Raw genomic sequence first — 10,515 nt, 5'->3', positions numbered from 1 at the left:
TCAAATTGCAGGAAAATGAAAGACAAAGAAAATCATTGTGTGGCCAATTTTGCAACTTTTGTTCCCGACTGGATCAATAAAATTTTGGCACAGTCTAAAATCCTGTATTTTAGCGATTAAATAATTATTGTGTGATATCTAAATGGATGTAATAAAGTGGTAATGGAACTATGTGTCGTGCAATTTTGGTCTGAGATCATACTTGTGATTTCAAATCGAATTCGCGCTTAGCGCTGGTTTGATTTCGAAATCACACTTATGATTTCAGACCAAATTGCACTGCATTCAGTTAAATTACTGTTATTCACCAATTGATAACCCATACTAATAATACTCTATCAAGTGGAGAATAGTAAATACTATAACTTTTCAAGGTTTCAACTTTTACTCACAAATTGTAAACAACTTTTCCTTCCCGCCATTTCAGAGGTACAGAGGTTTCAGGTTACAGAGGTCTCAAAGGTTTGGCTGGCTTCACTCAGACGTTGAACTTCATCGACCGATAGATTTGTGTAAACTCAGCAGCTAAGGCAATATGACAAGGCCATGTAAGTCACGCTCCCCGTCGAGCGAGATTTCCCGCCAACACTTTGGGAAGATTGGCAAAGGAAATATCTGAGCCAAGATAACTAGCTAGAGCGAGAACTTAAATTATATTCTTGGGTTGCACGTCGCGCAAGTGAAAACATAAATCGCTTACCACTTACGAAATTGAGTCAAGAAATGGAAATGTTATAGAAGAGGAATAAATAAACAACGGGTCCAAGTCTCAGTGCTGTGCGATGTTCCGTACTTGAGTTATTCGGCGAAATTTATTACTCAAATTTGTAGAGTTTAGTACGGAGGCGCCATGTTGGTGTACTGCTGAAGTACACCAACACAGCGGCCGGAAACCTGTAGAAACATCTGGAGTTTGGCTGTCTTTAACACTTTCTGCACAATAATGAGCTAGAAAACATTCGTATAGACACGTCTCCTAGTATATTGGCTGTTTAGGCCACAAAAACACGAGGGAAATAGATGTTTTTATGCAACTGGCATGTTTTTCGAAAGCTGTCAACATGTCACGCACTGTGAAAAACTCTGAAATTCAAACTGCTCTATTTTCGAAACGAAGCACGGTACCGAGCTGAAAACATGCAAACAGATATATTTTTAAAAACTCTTATAGCTGATCAAGACAAAAACTCAAAAGGCTCTTTAGTTTTGTAGTTTCTTTTTGTGACGTCACGTGCAACCCAAGAATAGCCTGACAAGCCACAAGCAGTAATCTCCACCACAGTCACCTAATTAAACCATGATCAGTGAGCTTCACCGCTCAAATGGTTGCTTCCTAAGCAGTAGTGGAGATTTGAGAGAGGTTATATGTGTTTGGATAATATACAATTTCATAAGGATTTAAAAAGACCCCTCGAGCTAACGAAAAAGGAAGAAGAATCATTCTTGGAAGCAGAGTTAGTATGCCAAAAACTGGATGCAACGACAATTATAAATTACAACCTGTACATGTAAAACGAGCTGTTATTAAGGTCGATCACCGGTGACAACATTTGCAAGGATTGCACTTTTTGTGTGAGACAATAGCGAGGCTGCAAGAATTTGATCGGATATTTGTTAACTAGAGATCAAGAAATAAACTGATAATCGCGGGAGAACGCGTTTTTTAAAAAAATAATTGTCCTGGCAATTCAGGTTGATGCATTGTTACGAGGCTATAACACTACTTTCCTTATACGGAACCAAAATTTCAGGAAAGAAAACAGATAATAACCGCGACCTTAGGTATAAGCCTGCAGCTTTACCGCTTCACATCAACGGGCCCTTTACTTCTATGAGATACAGAGAACTAATTAGTACGATTATCGATCACATAAATAAGATCTAAAAACTAAACTCCACCATCCTTGAAACCAGGTCCGGCAAGCAGAATAAATGAAATTTGGAACGGATTATGCCACTCAATTCCCTGTTAATAACGCTTAATACTAAGGGATATTTTGGTTCAAAGCGATATAGTTCACCCACGAAGCACAGACGCCAACAAAGGGGCCGACCATTTAACTCTTGAGGGGGGGAGGAAGGGGGGTGGGTGACTTTGAAAAAAAATTTCCTGCAAGGGCTTGTTGGAAGAAAAAAAATGCAGGCATCACAAATGAAATAGAAAAAAATTCTTGCACTGCTGCAAGCAAGAAAAAAAAAATGTTGCAAAGCTATTTCATCATTCCTGGGGGGCTTTACGAAATCCCAGCAAAACTGCAACCATTCCAGATAATCTGCAAGCCAGCAAGCTACTCTGGTTAGCCTATTAAAATAACAAAGTGACATTGATTGGCCTAAATAACACTCTGGTTAGCCTACAGTTAGCTTAGGTAGCTTGCGGTTTGCCCTTATAATGGGATAAGGGATTTCTTGCTTGCTCAGTTCACATGGCACCAAGTCATAAAATAACAAAGTGACATTGATTGGCCTAAATAACACTCTGGTTAGCCTACAGTTGGCTTAGGTAGCTTGCGGTTTGCCCTTATAATGGGATCAGGGATTTCTGGCTTGCTGGCTCGCACTGTATCCAAACTCACAAGCAGTAATGGAGGTAAATTTTTCTATTTGAAGAATCAAGTCTTATTAGACATAGAAAAATAATTTGTTCGTTTTCAATCTTTTCAACTGAAGCATTTTCAAGTAATTACTTTCTATTGAAATAATTATAAGGTTTTTGCAATACTAGAGCTATTTTTCAAATTAGACCATGATCAACTAACTTTAATTCTGCTTTCACATTTGTTTTGGAGATTTCAGTCCACTTTTAAATTGTAACTAATGCTTCTAGTAGTAATTACCATGCTATGAGCATTTCTGAACTGCTTTTTGCTATTTTTACCTTTTTTTTTTTTAATTAAGAAGCTAAACATTTTCAAATCTACCTTTGGAGCATCACTTTATAACATGAGAATATTGTTATTAGGTAATATTAAATGATTCTAAAGAATGACATTCCGAAAACATGTCGCTATACAAGAATGATTTTGTATAGCTTTGATTTTAAGGTTTTGCAGCTCCATATATTAGAACTATTACTGCAATAACCACAATGTAAATGTAAATACACTCTGTAAATGTAAACACGACACTTTTTTGAGGAAAAAAAAGCCTGCAGAGAAATGAGGAGAGAAAAAAATATATCCTGCAGAGCATTTAGGTGGGAAAAAAAAAGTGTCCCAATTTAAGTCTAAGCATTTGCTACCTATTTTCAACAATAAGGTAAGGGTAAAGGTTAGCGTTATTTTTAGCTTTGGGTAAATGCAGCAGTTAATCTTCACTTAAAGAGCAGCCTTTGGGGGACACTTTGTGACATAAATTGTTTGTATTCTGAGACACAAGTGATGGTTGGCTAGAAGAGCAAGGGGACACTTCGTGACGCTTATTGAAATCCGCGTGCGTCTAATTAGGACGCACCTGGACATATCTCAGTTTGCTAGAAAAAAAAATTGCTGACCAGAAATCACCCACCCACCCTCCCCTCTCAAGAGTTAAATGGTCGGCCCCTAAACCAGAGTGGCACGATTCATACAACCAAGAAAATGGCGCCTGCATATCTTATTGTGTTTAACTGACGCAAGTTTTGACCCGTAAATGCCATATAGGTTCACCTATGCACAGTCTTGGGGAACTGTGGGGTCTGTTCAGAATCTGGGGACATTTTTGAGTCCCTCGTAAAATGTCCTCGCAATTGAGTGATTTTTACTATTGGGGAAACGTGTTATTCGTGATTTCGTTTTACTCAGGTTTGGAAAGTCTTGGAATTTTCTTTATAGTTATGTCGTGAAGATCGTAAATTAACTTGTAGTTTAAATTAGCATGCGAAGATGAAATCAATCAGTTCAATACAATAAGATATCCAGGGACAACATGATAATAGATTTTACGAGAATTGACATTTTCAATGTCTACGGATACCCACCATTGAAAAGTTTTTTTCAGATCATAACACTGGGCAAGGAAAATGGTGGCAAATGCGATGAAAAAGTAAGAAAAATGGACATTTTGACATCAGAGGGAAAAACGCATAGCTGAAGTAAAGGGCACCGTTTATGAATCAAAACAAAAAGATCAAATACTTTGACGGTAGCGAAATTCATGACGTTCTCGTTGCCGTCGGTGTTCCTTCTAAATTCGAAGCTTTTCAAGGTTAGGTTAGCAATACCAGTTCTTTTAGTAGTCTTTTTAAAGTTCCATCCAGCTTCCATCAATGCTTTCTTTGACGGTCAATACTGTAGACTGGGGTGATGAGCGGCAATAAAAGTAAAGAGACGCCAGTGCTCGGTAAGAAACAGCTAACCGTGGCAAACCACATAAAGAGGGAACACCAACCTCGGCTATGTCTGGAAAGAGATCAACCAAACGTGCGATGTCCTCTTTGCTTAGTGATATTCCCTCCACGCACATCGCGAAAATCTCGTGCTTTTGAATGGCACAAATGATGGACTCAACACCCACCTTACAAAAAGCTAGTCTAAGAAAACGCAAGGACGAAAAAGAGGCATTGCTAATTCCTCTGTAAGTCAAATTTTCACAGCCGCCTACGTTTAATATTCCTAACGAGGGTATGCTTCCGGTAACAAAAACTAGATGGCTGTCATCCAACATTGTTTGGCTCAAGTTGAGCTCCGCAATGTTAACAGCTCGAATAACTGGATATTTAGAAAGTTCACCTTTCATTTTTGCCATGTTAAGAACTGTCAGTCCAGCACAGTTTTCCACTATTTTGCAGAATGTTGCCCAGGTTGTTTTTGCGCCACTTAAATCAATAGAGCGGAATAGACTAGGCCTCCATTGGACTGCTATGAGAAAGTTATCCACTGTCTCCTTTGATGTGTTCTGTGCTTTTACAACGGAGAATTCGTGATTTCTTGCGTACTTAATCAGAGTTTTGTCGTAAGAAATTTGCAGCCAAGCCTTGCACACTAGAGAAGCGGTTCTTCGAACAAATTTGTAGGGTAAATATGAGAAAACGTGAAGTATGATGCTTTGAGGCAAGGTATCCATTTATCTTCAGACAAGTAGCTACGAAATTCATTCACGTATAAGGCCATTTAAGTGACAGTCTTATCACGTAGATTTAAGAGTTGCTAATGCTGTCAGATTCTCAGGTCCCACCAAAGAAAAGTATCTGTTTGAATTTTTGGTCTAAAGATCTAAAAAAGCAACTGTGTATTACAAGTGAGGCAGCAAATTATCAATGGAACTTTCTTTCTGAAACGACTTATCAAAGCACTGCAATACCCATTCAAGGAACCCTTATCATACTTCAAAAAGGGAATGGAGCTCAGTATCTTGAGACGACAACTTGATCTTTTGATATTCTAAAACAACAACATTTGTACTTACCTTAATGGATTTTTGGATTCTTAAATAAAGCAACACGTTTTTCACGTCCTTGATAATCGTGCCAGTTTCTCGTTTCCCCACCAAAGAAAAGAACCTGTTTTACATGATGTTTGGTCTCAAAATAAAAGTAACCAACTGCGAGGAACAAACTAAAAGGCACATTATCAAAGAAAGTTTTGTTCTCCAACGACCTATCGAAGCACAGTTGTTTCAAACCGAGAATAGCATTTTTCTGAGCACTACGATGCTGCGGCTAATTCACAATAATACAATGACTGCATAGACTTTTCAAATAGGAGGAAAAAGTACGTATCTTAATACAGCATTTTCAGAAGTCAAACAAAAACTAGTGACAATAGGTAATAAAAGACTTTTTTCTTTCTTTTAACCTTAACTGACCCTTTTAAGATTAGTTTGCTGAATAGTAGGCATCTTCTTTAAGTTCGTTTATGCTACCGTTTTTCTCTTATTTAAGTCGTTTTCTTTCAAAGACAGCCGTGCAGCAATAAATATTGTTAACCGCTTAGCAAAACAACCCCCGCACTCACTGATAGTGCGAGAAATCTAAACGTTCAAACACTGACTTTTCATAAGAGTTTGTAATGACATTATATCGAGTTTGCTAGCTTATCCTTTACGCAGTCATATGGATCAAGTTGAAAAAAAGGTACAATATGGCCATACTTTGTCTAGAACATTACTTTGGCATGACGTTTTCGCAAGTTGAATCTATTAGCCTCAGGCTACGAGGAGTGTAACTGAGACCCCATAATCACGACTCTATTTGCAGTAAGTTAATGGGTACACACATCATATCGCTTTTTCAAAAGATTCCCGAAAACTCTTTCCCGCTTAATTACTTTTTTGGCAGATGTTTGTCAGATACTCCCATTTTCACTATTGTAGACGCCACAAGACAATATTTCGCGCGCATTTTTTTCGTCATGATTTTGGCGGGAAGTAGGTCGGATATTGTCTAATGACTCTGCCGAGAGAGAACATTATTTTTGAAAAAAAAAATAGAAAAAATGCGCAATGAGAATTTGTCAAAAGTGTTAAATCTAGACAGCTCAGAATTTTTTTGCCTAATTGTCTCCTTGCGTCCGTCCTATATAGAGGTAGAGGATATTTTTGTTTGGTCCAATTTTCACTTTAAAGCCAAAACCTTTAGTAGAACCCATTTACTGAAAACTAACATTAAGAAAATTGCCTGGGATGACAATTGCATTTCGTATTACCACGTTGTTGTGCACATCTGAATAAACATTCCGATAAGAGTAAAATGACCCTACGGTCGCAGATAACTTAGTGGGGACTCACATCATATCAGTATGCCAAAAGGTTCACATCAGTCTGGGAGAGGGTCTATATTTTTACCACGGCAGGGTAGCCTTTCAGTTACCTGTGGAGAAACAGAATCGATAAATGAAAATTAACACTAAAAACCAAAGTAGTAATAAAGTTGCCACCGATATCATGGGGTTTACGTTTTTAAATATTCGAAGAACTACTGCCACAAGCCCACTATATTAGATTTCAACTACATCTTACAAAGGCGTTTTTAAGAGTCAAATGACACCTTCCAACACGCAATGAAATGTCCTCTTCTTTCTTTTACTTTTCACGGACCTCTCTAAGATAGTTTGCAGCAAAATCATGGGCAACCATACCATTTCTTGGTCGTCAGCTGATGAGAACCTTTAACTTCTTGTTATTTGAGAAGTTTACTTTCAGAAGACAAAAGACCAATTCGGCTAACGCAATGTTGTACCCAAATCAAATCTCTTGGGGTTAAGATTCTTTGTGTATTGCATTTGCATGAGTACCCTGACTTTTACTTCACTTGACTTTTACTTCAATTGGGACCTTAAAACTGGGCATTAAGTTGGCATCTTAGGCGGTTTGTCTACACGAAAACGATCTTCTCCCTTTGTTTTGTCTATCACGTATCACGTGCTAACTATTTTTCTTTAATTTTGTATGTCAGTAAATTCAGTCGTAACCGGTTCATCGAAAAGAATTCTAGTTCCCAAAAAAAAACAAACAGGCAGCTAATAATTGTCTAGCAAAGATGAGAACGGCGCCGAGACAATTGTCTACGCCGAGCTGCAGCAATGACCCTTTGCAGACCTTTGCATCCGGCATGAGGTATTAGCACAAAACGGTGCTTTCAAACAGTCATGAAAATACTTGCTACATTTCATCCACATGATCTTATGGCAATTTTCATAACGGTTTTGAACATTTTCCCCTGAATGTTTAATTCAGAGGAAAATGTTCAAAACCGTTGAGCAGATACAACGCCATTTCAATGATGAGTTTTGCGCCATTTTAACCATTTTAATTTATACGGCATGCATCAGTGCATGCAGATAAAGAATTCAGATAGCAAGTATTTCTTTCGATCGCTTCATAGGGAAAAATCTTTCTCTTTTTAGTTTTACAAGGGTCATTTGATTGTACTGATTGAATCCTAAGTTCTCCACGCTACACAATAAGTCTAATAAGTTTGTCTTTACATGCTATGCTAAGTATTCACACTAAATCATGCGAAAGGCATATCTCTCTCTGCGTTAGATATACAGAGAATATATGAGTAAAATGAAAAGAACCATAGAAAGCGAAAACAGAGATGAACAACAACATACCTTTCAGCGAATGATTCAACATCACCGCATGATATCGTGTTTTGATATGAGGTGCCCGTAAAAGGTCGTAAAATGGTTCAATGCTTAAAATTAGGAGTGTTTAATGACTCCATAATCAATTGGAGATAAGTTAATGGGGACATACAGTGCTTGCGGCATTTTCCGTCGCATTCTTTGTTTTTATCGTTTGTTTCATTTTACTCAAGTGACTATGACACATGGACTTTACAAGAAAACACCTCGCGCGAGTTTCCCTCGTCTCGCGGGAAGCAGTTTTGTTGTCATTGACTTCGCGGAGAGAGATAGAGTAGTCCGCCGTGTTTTTGAAAGCAAAAGATGCATGTAACTAAATAAACTAAAGAGCAATGAGATTTTGTTACTAGACTTCTGTTGAATCTGGAAGGTTGACATTCGGCTTTATGTTTCCGTCGCCTTCGTTTAAGAACGGATGTTTCGTTTGGTCGTGGCCTCTAAGTAATGACTTACAAAACTGAACGAGATTTGACTTACGTGTAAGACTTACAAAACATCTCAATTTTCTAAAATTGGCCATAAAAGCGTCCATTCCTCATTACCAGTTTACTTTACCAAAATAAATAAACGATCAGCAGTCAGAGAGTACAGGGAGAGGAAAAATGGCGCCATTAGCTCCCTTGTATTGCACTTTCTTCCTGTCTAAGTTTTGCATGGGGTGACTTGAATCATATGTATCACCTACAGACATTCTACCTTTCTTACCTGTTATTTCAATCCTCTCCAAAGTGTTGAAACTGCAGGCACCTCAAGAAATAAGCCTGTAGAATAAAGATTATTGGAAAATCTCATCTCTTAACCCGCTGAAATGTTTCATTAGTCTAGATTATCGTGGTTATTATTTTTTTTCCCAATGCCTTTTATATTAATACAGAAATGTTATTATCGTTGTTGGGGTTGCTTTTCTTAATTGCCGGAAAAAAAAAATTAAGGTTTTGTTTTTGTTTGTTTGTTTGTGTAAACATAGTTCATATAGATGAACTGCTTATGAAACCCGGAGAGAGAACAGTACTGTCGCACTTCATGTTAACTTGACCGTGACGTACCATGCACAATCTGTTGTCCTCGGTTCTCAACTGAATTTTGAATAAATTAATCGAAACTATTGATTGGCTTTCTTTTAGAAAAATCGCGTGGTTTGTGCATGGTTAGGGCCAAAACAGAGAACAAAGTTGAACAAATTTGTTCACTGGTATGCTAAGTGACCTTTCTAGACAAGGGCATAAGCTTTCCTCAAGCTATCCTATCCCTTTAAAATTACTTACTTTCAACTGTCGTTCCCCTGCTTTGGTATAGGATCTGTATGTGTTTGCTGAAGGAACGTTAAACATTGTGCCAACAGATATTCAACATGTATACAGATTGCTATTCAAAGTTTATAGCGATGTGACTTTCCAGAGGAGACAAGAGATCCTCGCGTATCGTCATAAACTCGAAAATTCACCACTCGTCTGGAAGTAATTCAATTCTGAAATTCGAGAATTCCGTACAAATGAAAACGCAAGAAACGTGTTGTAATACCTCGCACAAAATAAAAGCGTTTTTAAGCCTGACTGCTCTTGACATGTATTACAATAAATCAGATGACTTAAAGTCTCGATTCAAGGCGCATACTTTTTTGAATCGATTGCATGCTGATGAATACAATGTGTCTGCACTCCCTTTAATAATCGGCTTTACGTGACGCCACCAGTCGGTGCGTTTTTTTAAATAAAGATACTTTAAATATGTCAGTCAACCATTGTTAAATTGTGTCCGATCAAAACCGATTTGTGCATGCGCTATAAATTGCTTATCAACAGCCTTTGATCAATTTTGTGTTACCACAATGAAAGGAACGTCTGCGTCGAGCGTAATATATAGCCGTTCACCAGAACGTTTTGTCAGGATCGGTAAGAGGCCTCTTAGGAGGGTTCCAAGGTTTGCATCAATGCGCGGCAGCGTAAAGTGGGTTTGGGCCCGGTGCAAGTCCTCCCATGCAACTGATCTAGGGAATTCCGCTCTCAAGCTTTGCGAAGTTGGTGAGTTGCGCCACCACGTAGGTCACTGAGATGTCAGGAAGGACCGTTCATTTTTCACCTCAAATAAAATTTAAGTGGTTCGTTTCTTCCCCTTGCACAAGCAGGGGGCATGGCACAGTGTCGCTGTGTTAACTTTGATTACAGTCAAATCTTGGAAATATGCGACAAATATATATATATAGTTTGAAGGGACCAAGGACGGACAACTCCTAGATGACATTTTCATTGGGAGAAAAACGTTTTATGCCCTGAGCGGGATTTGAACCCACGTCTCCCTGATTACCGGTTGGATGTGATCACCACTACACTATCAGAGCAACCATGCTGGTTACATGGCCAATCTAGATAGCGAATGGGAATTAAGTGGTCATCCTGGGCCCATGTTTTTCCCAACCAGAACGATGATTCACAGGCGGACGATATATATA

The 10,515-nt window shown here is 38.4% G+C and overlaps 1 long non-coding RNA gene across 25 annotated transcripts in view; it reads right to left on the bottom strand.

Moving 5' to 3' along the window:
• The window catches only part of LOC137998093 (uncharacterized), a 34,561-nt gene extending 24,805 nt beyond the window's left edge, over positions 1 to 9,756 (bottom strand). For 7 of the 25 annotated variants that reach the window (XR_011122665.1, XR_011122659.1, XR_011122680.1 and 4 more), the window contains exons 1-3: positions 9,332 to 9,756; positions 8,772 to 8,827; positions 393 to 6,787 (exon numbers count right to left, since the gene is read on the bottom strand). This is a non-coding gene — a long non-coding RNA (uncharacterized lncRNA). The other 18 variants (XR_011122662.1, XR_011122658.1, XR_011122677.1 and 15 more) reach the window with 15 other exon arrangements.
• Between the last annotated feature and the right edge of the window lie 759 nt (positions 9,757 to 10,515).

The sequence above is a fragment of the Montipora foliosa genome, chromosome 3 (genome assembly GCF_036669935.1).
Source record: "Montipora foliosa isolate CH-2021 chromosome 3, ASM3666993v2, whole genome shotgun sequence".
Taxonomy (NCBI): domain Eukaryota; kingdom Metazoa; phylum Cnidaria; class Anthozoa; order Scleractinia; family Acroporidae; genus Montipora; species Montipora foliosa.
This window is presented reverse-complemented; position numbering and strand designations above follow the sequence as displayed.